At 36.3% G+C, this 22,362-nt stretch overlaps 1 protein-coding gene across 5 annotated transcripts in view; it reads right to left on the bottom strand.

The window, feature by feature from the left end:
* TRAK2 (trafficking kinesin protein 2) overlaps positions 1-22,362 on the bottom strand; it is a 58,890-nt gene that overhangs the window by 33,954 nt on the left and 2,574 nt on the right. The window lies entirely within an intron of this gene.

Below are 22,362 nucleotides of genomic sequence, written 5' to 3'. Positions count from 1 at the left end.
TGTTAACCTCACTTAAAATTAAAATAAGTAAAAATGTATAGAAAATATTTTTCATCCATTAGATTACTAAACATGAAGTTAGAGGGTATGGAGAATGCAGCACTCATACTGTGGATAAAAGAGCAAATTGATACAAGCTTTCAGAAAGGCTATATGGCAATGCTTACCAAACTTTTCAATGCATATACACCATAATTTAACAATTCTACCATTAGGAATTTATGTGATGGATATACTCAAAGAGTATGCTAAGATGTATGTATAAGGATGCCCATACGGTATTTTCTTTTTTTAAAGCATATACACAGAACTGGAATCAAAATATCTATAAAAAATAGTTTAATAACAGTTCATATGAAGGACTACAATGCATGGGTGTGCACTTTAAAAAAAAAACCATTGTTACCAGTTAAGAAAACTGTTCAATATTAACTATAAGCCTAGCTTTATATCAAAAGACAGTCTCTTCTAAATAGTGTCTACTTGGCAACTTGCAGCTTCTATTTATGGCTAATTTGTTCTCATGCCTACTATTTACAGGCATCATAAACATTCAGTGCTTTTACAAGAGTCACCCACAAGAAATAGAAAAGCCCAAAATAAAAGCATTAAAGGAGACTGAAAATGGTCACAGAGGTAGCACAGAGAGGCACTCTCAGCAAATACTAGGGAAAGAATTTCTGAGATAGAATGTGCAACAGAATTAAACATTACAGAGAAGTCAAAGAGTTACTTGGTTTAAAAGAGGTGGCATAAGAAGACCATAAAATCAACAGTAACCTTCTGGAAACCAGGTCAACCAAGAGGTTAGGTCCAAAGCCAGGCTGCAAGTAATCAAGAAAGACGGTAAGAATGGAGTTTAGTGAGTGTAGAGCAATATTTCCAACATCTAGGCTTTCAGATTTCCATGAACCAGTAAAATTTCAAAAACTTCTGTGGTTACTGGCATAGTGTTGCTGTTTTTATACTTCATAAGTGAAAAAATATACAGAAAAAAACCCAACATAACAAAAAACAGTCCTTCCTCCAAAAGCTTATAATTTTGTGTTGGCATAACAAAAATTTTTCTATATTTGAATTAAACATTTAAAAAAATTTCTTAAATTCTATTTTACATATATAACTATTTTTCTTGAAACATGTTTGCCAATATAGCAATCCGCCCTAGCAAGTGCAATGTGAAGTAAAGATCAAAAATATTTGTTTAGGTATGTTGATTTTAATTCCAGTTGTCAAATACTCATTTTCATATTCAAGATCAGCCTATTATATGCAATTAAACTCTTCCCCATGTACTATCTGATTGTCCAAATTGCCATACCCAAATAAACCACTGCAAGGGGAATGGAACTAAAATGGGATCAAACCAATAAAGACTTGTCCACCCCTGGAAATCAGGAGGAGAAAGAAAGCAAGTCCCCTGAATATTTGAACATCAGGAATCTGAACAAAATCTCAAAACAAAATCTCAACCAAAAATGATCTGCTATGTAAGTCTCCATGTCACATGTAATTTTTATCAAGGTCTTTTAAATTATAATACTTCAGAGACCCAAATTCACAGATTATGAATCCAGTGATCTATTTTTAAAAATAGAATGGCAATGTAAATATAAGAATAAACATGCTACTGTCTAATAGGCTATGTAGTACAGTCGGTAACCTACTGACTGAATTTGACCTGCCACCTGTTTTCTATAACCTGTGAGCTAAGAATAGGTTTCACATTTTTAAATGGTTGGAAAAAAATCAAAGTTAAAATGTTTCATGATATGTGACAATTATATGAAATTCAAATTTCAGTGTCTACGAATAAAGTTTCACTGGAACACAGCCATACTCATTTGTTTATGTGTTGTCAATCGCTTGCTTTCATGATACAATGGCAGAACTTAGTAATTGTGACAGAGACCTTATAGTCAGGCAAAGCCTAAAATATTTACTATCTGACCCTTTACAGGGAAAGTATTCCAACCCTTGATCTAGTAGTAAAATAATTCAAGCATCAAATAACCATCTATCTAAATCAGTAAGTTCCTAGACCAACTTCTGAAACAGGGAACCCTCAACATTTAGATATACTTGTGATTAGATCATTATCGCTAAAAGAATTTCAGTAAAGAACAGACTTCTACTTTCTACACCTACAAGCATATTTAAAAGTTATTTTCAATTTCTAAGAAAGCATTTTTTTTTAAGTTGTAAGTTAGAAATCTGCTTGTGAAGAAGGAAGTGGAGAGGGGAGGGAAGATAAGAAAGGAAGAAAGAAAAAGAAGAGAGGGAGCAGGAGGGGGAGGATGAAAAGTGATAAAAGCAAAGTGCCTCCCAAATTGGTTCCTAAAAAAAACTGGTTCTTAATCATATTGTAATAAAAGACCATTGTGAAAATCTAATGATAACTTTGAGACTTTCTGCCTGCCACTACCACTCTGTTACACATTGGCTGGTTTAATCTTATATTTACAGTATGATTCCTGGTTTTTTGTTTTGGGTTTTTTTTAAATTTTTTAATTTTTATATTTACATATATCACACAGGAACACAGAAAATCTATGTAAGTTTCAACTATGGATGCTAGATCTTTGCTCTAGTGAATTGCTCTTTAATTAGTTTTGGAGGTTTTGTTAATGATTTGTTCTTAACTTTCACATACAAGAATAAAGAAAACCAAGGAACTAAGTCCACCTCCAGAGTCCTGCAGGGCAATCCAGGAACCTTCCCAACCTTCACAATGTGCATCAGGTCAGAGGTAATCTGAAAGTGATATGTTCTTCCTGATGACTCTTTAGAACTAAGTAAACCCTTTGGATACACCCTGTTCTAGCACTGAGCTCCTCAGCAGGATTAGTAGCAATACTGAGTATAGGACAATGTATGTACCTTGGTATTAGACACACCTGAATTTTATCTTATTTACTGATTTTCAGGCTCTGAGCACATTATTTAACAGTTCCTAATTGTCAAGGTGGGAGTAATAATTAACTACTCTTTACAGGGAGGGTAAGGGATGAGGACTAAATGAAGACTAGAAATTCCTAGCCTGGTACCTGACATCCATCCAAATGCTCATTCCCTCTAGCTTCCCTCTCACTTGGGCTGAAGAAAAGATGGTGTCCTGTGCCTAATGTTTCTTAAGTTTCTGACTTAACAGTCAGCTGTGAGCCCAGAATGCCTACCCTGTTTGCATAGATGTAGCCTAAAGATTACTTCCGAATAATCTTCATATAGAAAGAGATAAGGATTAAGCAATGAAGTGACAAGTGTCACAAACAGGACTGCTAAGGGAGATTATTCCTGAAGCTAGTTCCTTCACAGATTCTGGGAAAGGGCTCTTATAATAAAAAGCTTAACAATAACTAACACCTTCATTCATAGCATAATGGCTGTATTAGTTTCCTATTGCTGCTACAATAAATTACCACAAATTTCATGGCTTAAAACAACACTAATTTATCTTACAGTTCTGGACCTCAAAGGATGAAATAGTTTCAATGGACCAAAACCAAAAGCCAAGGCATTGGCAGAGCTGTGCTTCCTTTGGAGGCCCTAGGGGAGAATCCATTTTCCCTAGCTTCTAGAGCTGCATTCCTTGGCCCAGGGCCCCTTCCTCCATCTTCAAAGCCAGCAACACAGTATCTTCAAATCTCTTTCTCTGCTTCCATTGTCACATGCCTTTTCCTGACAAATCTCCTGCTATCTCCCTCATAAGGACACCCGTGATTTCATTTAAGGCCCAACTGGATAATCCAGGATAATCTATCTCCCCATCTCAAAATCCTTAATTTAGTCCCTTCTGCAAAATCCCTTTTGCCATATCAGTTAATATTCACAGGCTCCAGAGAATTAGGGTCTGGATATCATTGAGGGCCATTACTGAGCCTACCACAGTGGTTAAGAACACGAATTCTGAACTGCAGCTCTGCTACTTACTAGTTGTATGACCTTGGACAAATTACTTAACTTCATTTTTTCATCTGTAAAATGGGCCTAATAACACAGTCTACTTTATTGGGTTGCTATGGGGATTAAGTGAGTTATGAGAGGATAACAGTAGCACCTACCTTGGATGGTCACTGGGAAAATTACATGAGTTAATACACATAAAGCTCTTAGAACAATACCTTAGAATACAGCAAATGCTATGCAAATATTAGTTACTATTATTTCTATCACCACCAGATAGTACAATTTTTAAATAATAATAATAATAATATAATATTTTTATTATATTATATAATATATTATTAATATTATTATTATTATTATTATTATTATACCACACACAAATTTGGGCACATTGTAAACCCTACTCTTGACTGCTTAATGGCTTCTTCTCTCAACCTAAGAAGTCACATTTACTTCCCACCCTCTGATGAGTGATGTTAGTTTAGTGCCATTAATCATCTTCTTTCTACTTCTCTGACATATGAATAAACAGAAAGCTTGCAGAATCAGAGTCCTAAATGTAGTAGAAACGAAACCCTGGCAAGCACAAACACATTTTCAGTGCCCTTCCTCGTTTGTACACACACATCCTTAGTACTTCCTTGATTACCATCTACTTACTCTGCTGGATCTTTATTCACTCTTTTTAGGAAAAACTTCACAGCTTTTCTTTATAAAACAATCAACCAAGCATGCGTTACTTAATAAGCCAGCCTTTGTAATTCTTGCACATTTAGGAGATAATAGAGTAAGCTAGCCAAGTGACTTATTTTAATAAGAATGAGACTTAAAAAGAACAAACAAACCATGTCACTGATAATAAATATTGCTGGCAGAATACAACATGCTGATGACTTAGATAGTTTAGCCTAGCCATGGAAACAAAATGGTCAACAGTAAGGGCCTAAATATAGGCCCTGTGCCTTAAAAAAAATCTTGCTACTTCCTTAAAACAGGATACTCTGGCCCAAACAGCCTTATAGAAAGGCTAAAATAATTCAGGGACACTTCATTTTGACAAGAGTGCAGAGCCTAAAATTACAGTAAATATAATGATGTAACAAACATTTAAATTGGAAATATATTTTATAATTTTATTGTACAAATAATACTTTGGAGATTAATTTAAAATACATATTGGCTGCTGATCTGCATGCAGAAGTGGCAACAGTGCCAATCACCACCTCCAGCAGCAGCTCTTGTAGGCAGTGACAACCTTAATCCAGACAAAAAACCTGTATAATTTACAAAATAAATGTACCATGTTCTCACATTAAATAATGCAGTTTTTGACAGTGACAGAGACTCACTAATTTTAATACATCTGGTTACATCAAACATAAAAATTTACCAAAAAAAAACGCAATAATTTTAAAACCAGATATTGAACCACAAGAAGACCTTGATAGCTTCGGCGCTCAGAGCTGAAAAAAAAGGGAGGCAAGAGGGTGTTGTGTCACCACCAAAATCTGATCTGGACAGTGAGCAGCAGACCTCACAAAGGCAGAGTCCAGCTGGGCCGATGAACCACTGTATACTCCATCTGGTACCACCATTCCACCAGCATTATAAAGTTCACCCTGGGGAACTATCTGGTCCAAGCAAATATCTGGTCCCTCTTTTTTTGTGTCATTCAATTTAATGACCAGTAGGGTTTTCAGAATATAAAATATATAGAGGCAGCTCTACTTAAAAACAGGGTGGATTCCAAAAGCTGTAAAATCCATTCATTTCAAAGTTCAAAAGTTCACAAGTGAGATTTAGGTTTATAGGGTCCACATTCCCTCCTAGCTGATATGTTTTTGGCATTTAAAAAAAAAAGTGCCCTGTTTTGTTTACAAAGAACATTTACCGAGGCAGGCAACCCCTCCCTGCCACAATCTCTAGCAACATAAGGGAGGGAACCTCTGGCAGCTAAGGAATCCACACCAGAGTTTCACTCGAAGATTAGAAAAGGCCTTAAACCCATGGTGCCATCTGTGGTTTATGATAAGTTTCCACAGCACCAATTTCACTCACCATGCTGTCTTTAAGTTCTTGAACTTCAACTTTAACCCGAAGTAACCTTTGACTAAATGGGCATCTCACTTTAATGATGATCCTCTGCTAAAACCATTTCAAATATTCACATTTCTTCACCTTTGGCTGACTGTCAACTGTACAGATACATCTTTTTTCACATATCCTGGGATTGTCCTTCATAATCATTCTTATTGCCCAATCATATAGGTAATGAGTAATTTTCTCACTTCAATTTTTTATACTATTTCTATTTTAGTGTTCATCTGTCTATCACTAGCACTGCTTTCAGAGACAAAATGGGGCTTGTAATATTTATATGATACCTCAAAACTATATGTGTGTAAAACAAACAAAATAATGGCTGAGTTGAAAGTGACCACCTATTGGTGATCAGCAGAGCTGAATCCCTTGCTCTGGAGCATACAATGTCCCTATCCAGAAATTTTCATAAGTTATAAGTTTTAAGTAGACAAATTTGTGTTTCAAAAAATGTATAAGAAAGTAAACCTACCATGCAAGGACAGGGCACCCTGTCCTACACATTTAGAGATGTTGATTGTGCTTGGCATTTGGTTTCAAGCCAAATATTAAATAACATTTGAAGAAAAAAATTATCCTGATGTCTTGTTTACAAAGATAATGAATGTATATTCTTTGATGTAACCCAGTCTGAACTACTGCAGTGGAAAGTGAACCCATTTCTCTATACCTCAACAAATAGTAAATAACATGAGAATGGTTAAGTATCTGATTCATAGGAGTCTTCAAATCACTAGGAGCTAAAACCACCACAGCAAAACTGAAGGTTTTCAAGGCAAGGAATCATTTGTGAGTCAATAATTAATTTTATAGAAAAGCAGCTATATTATACAACTGTGGTTGCACATTCCATACTTTACCTTTTATAAAATTAGGCAAATAATCCAAAAGCAAAAGGATATTAGAGACTTTTTCAAGAAAGCAAGGTTTAGTAATTATTAGAAGCCATTCTGTTTCATATTCCACATCTACAACATCATTAAAGTACAATCACAGTTATCAAAATATAACCCCAATCATGAGGAAAATGCTAAATCATGCTTTCATACCTACTGTTCAAGAAGTTAAGAAAGCAGGATTTTTTTAATGTTAAAATATAATATTTTATGGTGTTTTAATAACTAAGTTTTACCCATCTAGAAAATTCATACATCCAGTGTGCTGGAGTACCAACTATGGCATCTAAGAAAGGTTATTACTATCTGTAGATTTTATTTTCAAATTCTTAGAAGTATAATATTATACATGTTAGTAGATAAGTTTCCTTTTCCCATCTGGCATTACAACAAGTTATGCATATTGGTATTCAAAAGTAAAGTCAGAGAAGTTTAATAGCACCTTTGAATTTATAATGGACTATAAAATAACATTTACTACAAAATCCACTTATTTTCAGAGACTTTTCATTAGTTTTCCATATTCCCGAATTGATAATGTTAAAATGAGAAATCTGTACTTGGATAACAATCTCTCTGTGCTGTAGTTTCCTCATTTATTAAATGGGAACAATAATAGTAACTATCTTACAGAGTTGTTATATGGATTAAATGAATTAGTGTTTATAAAGCATATATAATAGTATTTGGTAAATAGTAAGCATTATTTATGTGTTTAATATAATTAAAAAGTTAAACAGATAAGGAGGAAGAATTATAAAATACAAACACCACCATTTCACAGTACCTGGTCTCTGGGACGTAGATTCAGAAGATACAGGATTCAGATCAGTTTCTACTAATCCAAATTGTCAACAGCTCTAGCTCTCAAAAAGCACATGCTTGTATGGAATTGCCACCTTGCAATAATTCATGAGTTATAACAATTATTCTTAACTAAGGTAATCCTTTCTTGTCACTAAGTACTGGTCTTAAAGAAACTCTCATGAAAATTTACCCAAATAAAAAGGTTGTGTTGCGAACACAGAATAGCACAGCAATTCAAAGGAACCAGAGAAACTACGTTGTTAAATTAAATACACATATACCAGTAATTCTGCTCCTGGCTGTATCTATCTCAAAGAAATTCTCATATAAGCCCATAAAGAGATGTGAGAGATTGTTTCCTGCATTGCTGTTTGTGACAGTTAAGGCGAGGGCCCACTCCCTGGAGAGCAGATAGGTAAAAGGTGGATACATACCAGAGAACAACAGCACTAGGAATACAGTGCTGATGGAATAAAGCAGGAAGCAAAATGAGAGCGATACCACAATGCAATTTATATAAATTAAACTTTTTTCTGCATTTTCTGCACTATAAGCATATTAAAATGCTTGCCTTGTGGGGAGGAAAGTGGGAGAATCTGGGGATAAAAGCATCCCCAAAAGCAAGATATGGGGATAAAAGAGAAATTTTTAAAAATCTATGGAGGTCCTACTATCCGTTTGGCCGACTACTTATTGTGTAATTATTATTGCGTCTCTTCAATCCTTAATGTCTGAACACGTGCCTGGACATGAAAACATTTGCTGGAGACAATGTGTGCAGAACTAGCAATCTCTGCAATGTAAACTATGTGGGGCACAGTTCCTGACAATATCTTAAAAGGCCACGTCACTTTTATATTACTACCTAGCTGCTCTAAAGCAGTGTATTTAGATTTCAACCAAAGAAATGGTTAAAAACAAAAATAAGAACTAAGTGAAGATAAGCCTCAGTGTTGACATCTTCAGGTGTTTGGTTATCTGGTAAAAGTTTTGAAAGGAAAAGTGCTTAATGTTCAGAGACGACAAGAGTTTAAAAGTAGTACCAAATAAATTACATTCCTTAAATGAACCTATTTATCATTTGATAAAAATCAGCCACAAGTGAAACTGAAATTTCCATTCAGTTTCTCTTTCTCTTTAAAACACACAAACACAACACACACATATACCATGTGTGCACCTTTGTTTTTCATTATAAATAAAGAAATATATTCAAAAAAATTCAGGCAATAGATAAATATGAACAATCAAATGAAAGCTGCTTGTAGTCTTTTAGCATCTTTCACTAGGGTAATTAAGTTTGTTTATTTATTTAATTTATTTTCTTTAATGGAGGTACTGGGGATTGAATCCACGACCTCTTGCATACTGAGCATGCACTCTACCACTGAGCTATACCCACACCCTCCCAAATCTTTACTAAGAAATAGAGTATTAACATGCTGTTTAGCAGCCTCCTCATTTATCTTTCCATGCCAACATATTATCAATCTGTGCCATCATTTTAATATGATTTACGTTGTAATGAATTACACAGTATTCAGAATATACAATTATACAACCACTGATAGTTTCCATCAGTAGCTTTCTAACAATTGCTCATCCACTTTAAAACTCAAGAATCTCAACTTTTTTATAAAAAGCCAAGTAGTAAATATTTTAGACTTTGCAGCCACATAAGGCTTCTGTTGCGTATTATCTTTGTTGTTGTTGTGTTTTAACCCTTTAAAACTGGAAAAAAAACATTCTTAGCTTATAGAACTGGCTGGACTTGGCCCACAGGCTATAGTTTACTGATCTATACCCTAAATCATAATATTTTTGCCCCATAGAATCAAACAATGACCCAAAACTCTTAAAGAAAATGCAACAAGTAGCTAAATAAATACTATCAACATCATCTGTTTGAAACTCTCCTTTTAGACAGGAATTCCAAATTTTGCTTGATGTCCTAGAGACAGCGAGTATCAAAAAAAAGATAGTAGATACTATTTACACAACCCTAGTTTTATCCCTCTTTCCCATCACGCATTTTTTCAAACTTGTTTCTATAAAAGATCATAATTGACTTAGAAATATAAAAACTATGGTGAATTATTATTTGGCAGTTAAAAATAATTTAGTGAAGCCATATACAGTTTAGTCAAAGGAAATCGGATAGAAAATAGCTTAAAAATACCAAATACACAACCTCAAAAGGGTAGACTTCTGTCTTGTTCACCAAATGGTCTTGATTTAGTTCTCTAAGAGAAGGGGAAGGTTGATATTTAAACTCGATCTGAAATTCTGTATCCTTTTAAGAGATCACTATCTTTGTGCCACCTGGCAAAAGAGCTACACAATGCTACATAGTATAATCAATTCTAACAATGCAAAAGCTTTTTCAAGATAGGGTTTTCTTGTAACTTCTTCAAAGAATGGAGACTGAGTTTAGTATGAATTATTTAAATTTTTGAAAGTTTGATAAATAGAGAAAATAAGAGTTACTGGTAGGGTTATTATTATCAAATTATACCTAGCAAGGCACACATTTCATCGTCTTAACATAGTAAACAGTGGAGTTCCTCTTACAAAAGAAATGTTTTTTGTTTGGGAAAATACATGGAAAGGGCACTTATGGTGGAAAGAAAGGGCTTGAAGCATCAAAAGGAAGGCTGATGCGCTGCATAAGCCCAGGGAAAGAACTATTGTTTTTTTTCCCCCTCTAGAGAGGGAGAGAGGAAGGGAAAAAAGTCACATCCAGATGGCAGTAACTCAGAGGCCACAAGAACACTAGGAATTTGCAGAAATCTTAGGACTGTTCTGGCTTCCTTCTAACATGAAACTGAAGGTTCAAACCAACTGTTTAGCTATTAAACATTCAGCTGACATTTGGGTTATAGACATTAAAATATTCATTGACAAGAGCAGTTGCTGTCAAGAACTTATATTCCAGGATATTAATAAAGTCATCACAGGTTTATATTTTAAATCTTTTTTTAAACAGAAAATTATGTCCTTTTGACTAAAGTAATGGTTAAAAGAAGAAAAAAAAATTCAGAAATGAGTAATTCAGAGTAAATGACATTATAGAGTTTGTGGATTTCCTGGTCTCTTAACCAAAAATGGGGGGAAACACCTCCAGCAGAGGCAGTTTATCTAATAGATCCCATGGATACTAAAGTCTGTACTATACTGCAGGAACCAAATAAATCCTTCCCCAACAAATCAGAAGGAATTTTCTTTCATGTTGACTGGTAATGTTAATGTAATAGTGTAAATCAAAAGACACCACCACCTGAAAACCTACAAACCCTTCACGGAAGATTAAGAAATAAAGCGAACAGGAATAATCATACTGGCAGACTTAAGACTACTTCTGTATGATCTGTTTTTCGGGACTTATCTTCAAATCAAATAGCCAAGAAGATCCCTTGAAACAGCACTTTCACAAAGCAGTAAGATAAATACAAATTTTAAAAACAGAAATAATTCAAGAAGAGGTAGAAAATCTGTGTCCTCATTTCTGTCTCCTCTAACTATCATACATAAACTTGCTTTTGGTGGCTTAAGATGATCCTAAATCATTCAGCTGTTTTAAACTTAAAATACCTAAAGTCTTCAGAAGTAAAAGTTTCCAAAAGCTGCCCAAAGAAAAACTGTAGGCAGGACAGCTCTTCAGATCAGTAATCAGTGGCACCAGGACACGCAATCTTATATGACCAGGAATGGGGTACAACTTAAAACAGGGATGAGTGCTGGTCAGGACAGAATATTTATTATAAACATATTTATAAACATATATAATTCTAGAATGAGCCTAGAATTCTGCATATTTAAGACATATAACCATTTAAGTAATATAATTCTACTGGGTAAGAGACACTGCAATTATATCATGGCTTAGATATAAGACTCGTTTTCCAAACCAGATGTCACAGTCAACTTCAAGACTTCAAGATAAGGTAATTTTTGAGGGAGAATTGACACGTAGTGGATGATTTTGGCTTGCCAATGAAACTCAGGAATCAAATAAGAACAGATACTTTGAGGGGAGGGGCATGGCTATTGGCAACACAGGACACAATTTGATTCTGAGCTTGATGGGTACAGATTTAGGAACTCTCTTCATCCAACTGTCTTTAGCAGCTAGTATCCCCAGCTCTTCAGGATTTTATCAGGGTCCTCTCCTTTCTCTCCTCAGGTATCTCATCTCCTTTGAAGGCCTTAATTTCCAATTATATGATAATTAGCCCTCAAGGGTCTATCTTCAGCCCAAATCGGCATTTCTTGGCTTTAAGCTAGAATTCTCCATATTGACTTAGAATCAACCCCATAAATTCACCACATTCTAAACTGAAATCATTATCCTTTTCCTATGAAATCTGTTTTTTTTTCCCTGCTTTACTAATTAGTTAATATTATCAATTCATCTGATCAGCAGAGCCAAAAATCTAAGAGTTATCTTTCTTCTCCTCAGTCCGTGCTTTCCAGGCAGTCACCAGTTCCTGTCAATTTATTTTCCAAGCCTATCGCTCTGGCCTTATTTCAAGCCCTTCTCTCTGTCCTTGTCTACTGCAATGGCTTCCCACCTAGCCCTCCAGCCTCAGCCCTCTCTACTCTGAGCCAGTGTGGCTCTTGGGATGCATACTGCCTCCCAGCCCACTCCTCCCCATTCCTTTAGCATACTGTTCCTTATGTTTCAAAAGTCCTCCACCTCTAAAGGCACACACACGAAAAACTTCTGGTAACTTGGTTTCTCATGTATATTTTCCTACAAGGGAAAAATATACTACGGAGACCAAAACACGCAGTTCCCTTGACAGTTCTACTCTTTATCAAGAGCAGACATCCTGGCTTATTTATCATTCTTTAGTGAGTTTGCTCAGTATGTCTTTTCCCCCAAGCCCGATCAACTCTGGGCACACTGAGAAAACTTCAGTTTCTGGACCTGAACAATTGAAAAGGACACACCACTGCCCTGTGAGACTTTTCCTGTGCAGAAACTAGCTCTTTTGACACTGAAAGCAAAACCCCAAACATCTGTTAAATTCATGACTTGACTGTAGAATATACCAAATGAAACTAGCCCTCCAGAAGTTTTTGAAAATTGGTTTATAATGGTAAACAACTGATAATAGACACAAGAGCTTTCTGTGTTTCAAGTGAAAAATACATGATGAAGAAATATTCAGTCTTTCCTAATAATAACAGCTAACACTGATGGAGCACTTATTATATGCTAGGCATTGGGTTAAACACTTGATGTGCACAATCTGCTTTAATCTTCACAACAAACCCATGATGTGCATATTATTATTGTCACCACTATATAGATAAGGAAACCAAAGCTTAGATGTTAATTAACTTGCCCAAGCTAGTAAAAGCCAAGAATCAAACCAAACACTGTGTTTTTCCAAAGCTGGGGCCTCTCACCTCTGAGCTCTACTGGCAAGAGGCTGGGTGTGTAGGGGACAGTGAGTGTGTGTAGTTTGAAAAAGCCTCAGAGATAACTCTAACACAATCCTCTCTCTCCACTCCACTTTGTAAAAACATATATTGATTACTGAATAAAGGGGGGAAAAGCAAGTAAGCCCCCAATTTGTTCTTAAGTGGTTTATATTTGCTTTTAGAAATGAGTCATCTGATCCCAAAGTTGGCTGTATTTACAATGAAACAGAATGACCTCTGTTTTTATGTCTATTGTGATTTTCTTTAATAAGACAACTCCAAATCTGAGTCTGACTTCGCCTTTCAGCGGGTCTTCTACAGCATCAAGAAAATAATACAAATGTATTATCATAAATTGGGTATAATTCTGTTACTTGTTCTGGGCTGCTAAAAATAAGTGGCATATCAATCAAATAAATCCTTATTCCAATAAATTAAGTCTACCTGTATCTTAATATCTTGCAAATGCCAGACATTCAATAAACATCTGTTAAATGAATGAATCAATCTGTAGGCAAGTTACATCCTTGCAATCTGCAATAGGGAGAAAACGGAACTACATGAGAGACAAAACTGTTAGAGCATTTGAAAACTGAAGGCTTTCTTAGCCCAATTTACAAAGATCTGCATAGGCCTCTCATGGGTTTCAGTAAGAAATGTGAGCATATATGCAAGGCTATATCAGTTAAGCCCATCAGTTACACGGAAGTTGAAAACATCCCCTAGAGATAGGTTTGACAACAGTGTGGCAAAAAAAACCCCACAAAATCTTTAATACCAGTATCCTCTGCTTTTCGAAAGTCGACTGAACTTTACACCACTTTGCTTTTACAAAAGACCTACATTAGTATCTATTTTTGCTAACTAAAAGAAATCCAAGGGGGATTTTTGATGTTATGAAAAAAGCATTTGTTTTGGAGAGAACTGTTATAGAGGAATCGGGCACCCTGAGCAGCGGGAGGGGCACCGTCACGCTCCTTCCCAGGGAACTACGCTCAGCATCTCAGCGTCAAGCCGCTATAGCTTTGAAACGTGTCTGTGACCATCTGTGCTTTAATCCTGATTTATTTTGTGCATCTGTCAGCAAGATGTGTCCTAAGGTAACTGCTTCACTTTACACCATGCTGGCTTTCCAAAAGGTTTCCCAGGAACGCTCTACTTTCTGATGGTGAGGGAAACCTGTACCCAACCCCTCTCCCCCAACTCCTCTTTCTTATTTTAGAAACATTGTTAGTAAGATGTTTTCCTCCTAACATTAAGACATGGTCAGGAGAAAACTCCAACAAGCTGCTATGGGAAGGGAAAAAAAGTCCTCAGAATAGACTAAAAAGAACTTGATGACTCAGGGTCATTACTATGACTAGCAATCACTGTATTATGGCGACTACGGTGAAATGCTCCAGGATTTAAAAGAGCTCTTTCTCCCTACACTAAATGGTCTCAAATTGCTAAATTTTTTGGAGATTTTAAGTCCACTTCTGATTTTCTTTTCTCACTCACTGTGAGGTTATCAACCTCAGTTGCCAGTGTGCCTCTCCCTTTTCTAATCTTCTGTTGGCTGAGAATACAGATAACCAGGTTATCAGAGAACCCAGAAGGTGTCTGCTTGAGACTGAACCCCAGGACCTGTTTTTCGGCCCTTGGCTGGTTTCTCAAGTACCTCTTCTTTCATCCCTCCAGGATAGGGATTTAGCCAGCTGGCTTCTCTTCCTTTAGCACTGTCGCCAAGAGCTTTTCTCACCTCGTGTTCTTTTCCCTAGGCTGGCTATGAGTACACTCTGTCCTTTCTTTACTGTCTCCCAAGAAGAGTATAGGTCCTCGTCCCTTTTGTGAAAATTTTACTGTTAATCATTATGAAGAAAAACGGTGGAAACATGGAGAAAGCGGTTTAGAAAATCTTCAAATTTTTCATTCTGATTTTACTTCTTTTTTTGACTTTGCTTCTTAATCAATATTTCTTGATTCCCCTACTTGGATGCCCCCAGGAGACTATATGCTCAATTTTTTCCTTATTATACTATGAGCTCCTTGAATCAAGGTATCTTACTCTTGTATGCCCGAAGTCTTAAAGCAACTGACACATAGTAGGCTTTCAATACAAGCCCAACTACAAGCTTAAAGATTAAAAATGTCAGCACACTGAATTACAGAAGTAATTGAACAAAACTGATTATTAATACATTTCAGTCCAACATCAATAAATGACTTGCCTTGAAAAACAAAATCAAGCTAAGATGGAACATTCAAAAGAAAATGTATTTGCTTCATAAAAAAAATCTGTATAAGAGTTTGCTGGTAGGGGTGAGGGTATAGCTCAGTGGTAGAGTTCATGCCTAGCATGCATGAGGTCCTGGGTTCAATCCCCAGTATCTCAATTAAAAAGTAAATTAAAATAAATAAGCCTAATTATCTCCCCCTCAAAAATAAATTTAAAAAAAATTTTAAAAAAAGAGTTTGCTGGTAAAAGGATAATTTATCATTTTTTTTTAAAGCAATAACACACTACCCATTTTCCTTGTAATAGCTAAAAAGAACTAGTTGTCAGCTTTGTCAGAAAGCTAAAGCTGAACCTTTGGTTCATTGTTTAGTTTTATTATGCTTTCCACTAAGAGCATTTGCAGCTGTTTATGAATGCATTTAAAATAAGTCCCACATCAAATAAGAAATGACCAAGCATCTTCTTTAAAAAAAACCTCACAATTACTAATGTAAGTCTTATTTGTAATCTTTCAATTTTGTGACTAAAAAATAAAACAAAGGTACACTCAGTGGTTTAGCCTAGTACAAGCTAAAATGATGAGAATGTTTGAAAAGAAATTTTTTTTAGGTTGTTAAATTATGTGCTTTAGGAATAGTAGTGCCGTCTCAGAAATACTGTAGTTGGTTTCCAGTCTCCTCCTCTTCCTTTCTTCCTTCAGACAGAGAGTGCTCTTTCTTAACCAACAAGCTTCCCTTTGTTTTGATTTCTACTACTGGTGTGAATAACCCCAAAGCACCACACAACATGCCTGTGACTGAAAGCAATTAAGAGCCAAAAGCAGAGTTTTGGCACTTGGACCCCAAACATGTACTTTACAAAAGTGATGAATTTTTGAGAAATCCATTTTCTAAGTTGACATACTTTCTAAATATAAAGAAGTAGTTAAGTTCTCCTGAAAAGGTCACAAAACCATGTGAAGAGGGGCTGCTGCAAATTCATCAGCCATGAGTCTCACATCATAGACATGTCCCCCACCCCTCACCCCCATATCCTCTTTAATGCCCTTCTTTTCTGAGCCAATTCCATACCATATGTTTCTCACTCATCTCTGAATTCCTGTCTGTTCTCCATCTCTCTTACTCTCATTCCTCCCACCAGAAATCCACACACTACAGCTAGCTTTCTCTTCATACTCTGAGAATTAAGTACAAACATAATCTCAACCATGCACTTGCATACTTGTTGATGGGAGTACAAACAGAAATCCTCTAAGAAGGGGAACTGGGTGGCTGGAAGACAGAAGGGGGGAAAGAAACTTATTTTTCATCATACACCTTTCAATTTTTCTACCATGTGTATATGTCCACCTAGTTAAAAAATAATGAAATGTATGTTGCTTAAAGTCTCTGCTCTTGCCTTCCCTAAACTTTGCTCTACTGGTTATCCCCATATTCCACTAGCTTCACCCTCTTCCTTGAACTATCATCATGCTCAAAGTCTTCCATTTTATTAAAAACAGATAAAATTTTAAGTCTCCCTTCCCCAAGACTCTGGGTTCCCCTCTAGCTCCTGTCCTCTGTCCTCAGCCAAACTTCCTCACAGAGTATTTACTCTCATTCTCTTTTCCTCGTCTCTCATTCATACCTCAACCCCACTGCAATCTGACTTTTCTGAAACCACTTTCCCTTCAGTCACCAATAGTCCCTGCTAACCAATCCAATTGTACCTTCATGGCCATTATCTTATGTCTGCTTATGTCATGTCTGCTTCCATATTATTGACCACTCTCTACTTCAACTTTCCTCCTATGGTTCTTCTGGAGCCTACAACTTACAACGGATGCTCTTTCTTAAGCCCCTTCATTGGATCACCCAGCTCCCTCCCTTTGATCCTTAAATGTTGGTGTTTTCCAGAGTTCCAATTGTGATTATGTTTTTTTTTTTTTTATTGTTGTTGTTTTTCATTCCCCTTTGTGCAAACCAGCCACTACCACAGATTAAATCACCTCTTTAGTGTTAATAAAGCCCAATCTCTCAATCTGGCTCTTCAGACCAGACTTCTTCCTGAGCTCCACTCAGATTTCTCACAGGCTGATTATGATCCCCTGAACTGATCCACTGAACAGCAGATGCCTCCTTTCTCTCACCTTACCACATCCAACCCTCTGTCAAATCCTGTACAGTCTAATACCAATATATATCTCAAATGTACCCACTTCTCTTTATCCCCTCTTCTATTATCCTAATTCAAGCCATCATCATCTCTTAGAATATGAAAAATCTCCTAACAGACTTCATGTTTAATTGCCTCTCTACTCTCCATAAGGCAACAACAATAAAGTTTTTAAAACTAAACTCCTTTTTAAAAAATTCAAGGAAATCCATAATATCTAGAATAAAATCCACACCTCAAATCATAGCTTGTAAGGTCCAGCTTCATCTGGCTTCTGATTACTTCTCCTCCCTCCCTTCCTTGCTCAGACTCAGCCACAGGCCTTTTGTCATTTCTTTCCACTTCTCATCACATTGTCTCCTGTCTTGGGCCTTGTAACTGTTCTCTGTACCAGAATACTCTTCGCTCTTGTTCTTTATATGGCAACTACTCCTCACCCTTCAGGTCTCAGCTGAAACGTCATCCTCTGGGAGAGGTTACCAGTCCACCTGATCTGAAGCAGCCTTTTCTGCCACTTTTATTTTCTACCTCAGCATCTAATATTTCTTTCACAACACACATTACAATTTACTTCCTGGAAGTCCTCTTCCAGAAAGAAAGAGGGAAGGTGCTGTCTTCTCCCTTTCCTCCTCCTTGCTGATCAGAATGTAAATATAATGGCAGGAGCTCAAGCAACTCAATACATTTTTTTTTGTTGAAATGAACTACTAACTGAACTGGTGGGTGAATTCTTTCACCATTAACACGCATAACGATCGCCTCTATTGTTATCCAACAGAGTGTAACACTCTTAAATTGGACCCTATTTTATTTAAACCATTCCTTCCCTCTTTATGACTTGCCAGAAAGCTTTCTAAAAAGAAAGAACTCAAAGTTTGGCAAACTGACAGAGATGTATGGATAAGCGTCAAAGGTCTCAATGATCTTTACAACATGAATTAGTTCCACTTCTATACCACGGGTAGACTTTGTATGCTCATTTTCTAGCATGAATAAACCATAATACAGGGTGTAGTGAAACAGAATGTCCCCAAGGTTACATGAGTCAGTAGTAAAGCTAGCAATAAAGTTGGAACATTACATATTAAGAAGGCAGTTATAAAAGAAATTTCAATAAGATAATCTCAATTAACAACTAGTCAACCAGCTGCTTATTGACCAGCTTTCAATAAATGCCTCTTGAATTAAACAAAAAGTACTAAAGAGAGATATAAAGTAGTATGCAACAGCCTCTGTCTTAAGAGAACACAAAGATCTAAGAAATCTAAAATCTAATGGAAAGAGTTCTAATGAGCCCCATGATCTAGATAAGATCTAAGATCTAATGATCTAAGAAATCTAAGGATATAACACCACCAAATAAAAAATAAGGATTTAATGAGTATTAGAAAAGAACTGTTCTGTAGTCAGTGAGGGGGGATTTCTTTTCTAACTGAAGTGGCCTGCCTTCAGTAAGATTTAATGCAGGGTCCCTCAAGGAACATAGGGTTCCTCAAGGATGGAAAGATTTCAATGGTGAGAATGGAGGTGTCTGGTAGTTAAGGACAAAGAAGGAAAAAGAGGCCCCAAAGCAAACAGCAGACAGAGCCAGTTTGGCAGCAGTGTACAGAGCAACTTAAATCGGAGTTGATTATGGGGAAGGTACTTGGAGCTTTACATTGGACTAGTTCAGATTAAGAACTGTGCACTTGATTCCACAGGGAACCAGTTTCTAAGTGGAAAGCGGTATTTGCAAAATAAATCTAGAGTCAGAATACAGGATAAATTTCAGGAATGGAGAGATTAGAGACAGAAAAATAATTAAGAAATTTTATCACATTGTGCTTGGATTATTGTAATAAAGGTATAAACTAGATAAATGGAAACAGTAGGAGGGATGGGTGAGATTTGTGAGACAGTGAAATAGGACTTGTTAAATTGGGACTAGATGAACTTGATTTATCCTCTCTGAAAAGATAATTACTTCTAGTATACACCTCAGTCATTTGGCTTAAAAACCTCACAATTTTCCTTGCCCCTCACTCCCTCTTTCCCAGACATTAGCTGTCGCTCACCCCACCGCTCCCAAACTGGCTTCCCCAAACATACAATACAGTCCAGCCGAAACAAAGGATTGTATTTACTAGTTCCCTAGACACACCAGGAGATTCCTAATCTTATAAATCTGTTCATGCGATGTCTTCTACCTTTAATGCCCTCTCCCTCTTCTACATATCCAAAGTCCAGACTAGACATTCCTCACACCCCAGTTTAATGCCTCTTTTCCCACCAAGCTTTCCCAGAAGCCTCAACTCAAAGTAAGCATTGACTCTCAACACTGTTCATTTTTCTCTAAAACACTTTTTTTTAAACCTTATAATTGTTCTTTATCTCCTCTGATAAACTGCATACTCCCTATGGCAAACATACCCAATTTACTATTGTTTTCCTTCCTCCTCCTTTCATAGGGAGTTGAAGATGTTGATAAATAATATATGGCGACAGTATAGTATAATGGCTAAGAGTATAGACTCTGAAGACAGACTGCTTGGGTCTGAATCTTAATATTGCCATTTATTTGCTATGTGTCCATGGGTAAGTTACTTAATCTCTCTGTGTTTCAATATCTTTATGTATAAAACAGAGATAATAAAAGTAGACATTTCATAAGGTTGTCAGACGAAATGGTTTAGAATAGCATAAGCACCATAAAAGTGCCTATTAAATGCAGTGAAAAAATACTGAATATGTTGTAATATCTGAGTAAATATTTATTTATGGAAAGCAAAATGTCAAAAGCAAAACCAGTCTCTAGGTACAAAACAGGTATATACAAGTTCTTTTTAAAACTTCTTCTGTATGCCCTAAGGGTTAGCCGTGCCCTTTACAGTCTTCCTTGTGTTAACAATGGTTTGTTTTAGTTTGACATTTCAATATTCTGAGAAAATATTTAGTTCGGCTTCCTGTGGCAACAAGACACCTAACGGATCTCCTTGCCTGCAGTCTTACCTGTTTTAATCCATCCTCCCACAGCTCACAGAGTATCTTTCTAAAATGCAGACTTAATGTTTTCCCACTGCTACAAATCCTATCCATTCCATCCCCCTTAGAATAAAGTTTAAAATCCTTTGCATCTCATACAAAAATCATCCTAATATGGCCCCAGTCTAGTCTCCAGCTTCATCTCTCAACATTTCTTTCTTTCTAAAAAAATTTTTTATGTATTTATTTAATAAAGTTCCTGGGGATTGAACCCAAGACCTCATTCATGTAAACGCGTACTCTACCACTGAGCTATATCTTCTCCCTCTCAACACTTCTTATCATGAAACCTAATTACCCAGCCACACCTCAAAGGTTTTTGTATTTCATTCCTTTTGCTAGAACATTTCTCTATTAGTTTACTAGGGCCACCAAAACAAAATACCACAGACTGGGTAGCTTGAACAACAAGAAATTTATTTTCTCATAGTTCTGGAGGCTGAAAGTCCAAGATCAAAGTGTCAGCAAGTTTGGTTTCTCCTGAGGCTTGCAGATGGCTGCCTTCTCAATGTGTCCTTACATGGTTTTTTTTTTTTAACCTCTGGGCACACATCCCTGGTGTCTCTCTTTGTGTCCAAAGTTCCTCTTCTTATAAGAATACCAGTTAGAATGGATTATAACATATCCTAAAGCCTCGTTTTAACTTAATTACCTCTTTACAGGCCCTGTCTCCAAATATAGTCACATTCTGAGGTTAGAGGGGTTAGGGCTTCAATTTACAAATTTTGGAGAAACACAGTTCAGCCCACAACAACCCCTTCCCCTTTTCTTTGGCCAAGCTAATTCCTGTTTGTTTTTCCAAGACCGGCCCTAGCCTTCCCATCCCAGGCAGATGGCACTGCCCTGTCTCTGTTCCCATAGTACTTCTGTACGCTGCAATCATATTAACACACTATTCCAATTGTCTCTTTCCTTTTTCAGATTGTATTCCTTAAGAGCAGAGACTAAATCTCTAGCGCTCAGCACAGCATCTGTCCCATTGAAGGTATTTACTAAAGATTTGATTATTTACAGAAAGTAGAAGAAAGAATGTGGACTTTGAAGAAAGGCAAGCATGAGTTCAGATCCTGGCTCCACCATTTACATATCCTGTGACTTTGGGCAAGTCACTAAGTGCTGACTTTCTATTCTACATAATGTAGTTATAAACATAAATGACTTAATAATAATAAAAGCGTCCAGTTGTAGGGTTGGTACACAGTAGGTGCTCAATAAACATTAGAGTGAAGATTCTGAGACTGCCTGGGTTTGACACACAGTGCCACCACTTAGTAGCTGAATCACCTTGGCTATGTTAACTTAACCTCTGTTTCAGTTGCTTATCTCTAAAAACACCTCATAATGTTACTGCGAGGATAAGTTAATATAGGTAACACCTTTAGACAGGGATCTAATACATAGTAAGTATTATAAAATGTTTCCTATTATATGATCACTGCAGATTCAAACAAATATGACTGGAAATCATGAGTACTTTAGTTCCTTCAATTACTAAGTTATTTTAAATGTGAATATTTCCTTAATGCCTCAGATTTCTTACCAACTTAATAGGATTGTTAACTAAAGAGGTTCAAAAACTGGTAGATGATATAAACAAAGATCAAAATGAACATGAAATTACATATTATCACCTGTCTCATTCCTTATACTGGTGTTTAACATATTTTGTGTATTGAAGTAAAAATCTTATACAAGTTTTTCTACTCTTTGTGACTATGGATTTTAACCATTTCCAGTAGGGAATAACACTTCTTGGCTCATATTTTCAATTACTGAACTACTAACCTTTTGAACTGGAAAGTCCTTTGAGATGAAAGGCTGATCCTATAA

The sequence above is a fragment of the Camelus bactrianus genome, chromosome 5 (assembly GCF_048773025.1).
Source record: "Camelus bactrianus isolate YW-2024 breed Bactrian camel chromosome 5, ASM4877302v1, whole genome shotgun sequence".
NCBI classification, from domain to species: domain Eukaryota; kingdom Metazoa; phylum Chordata; class Mammalia; order Artiodactyla; family Camelidae; genus Camelus; species Camelus bactrianus.
This window is presented reverse-complemented; position numbering and strand designations above follow the sequence as displayed.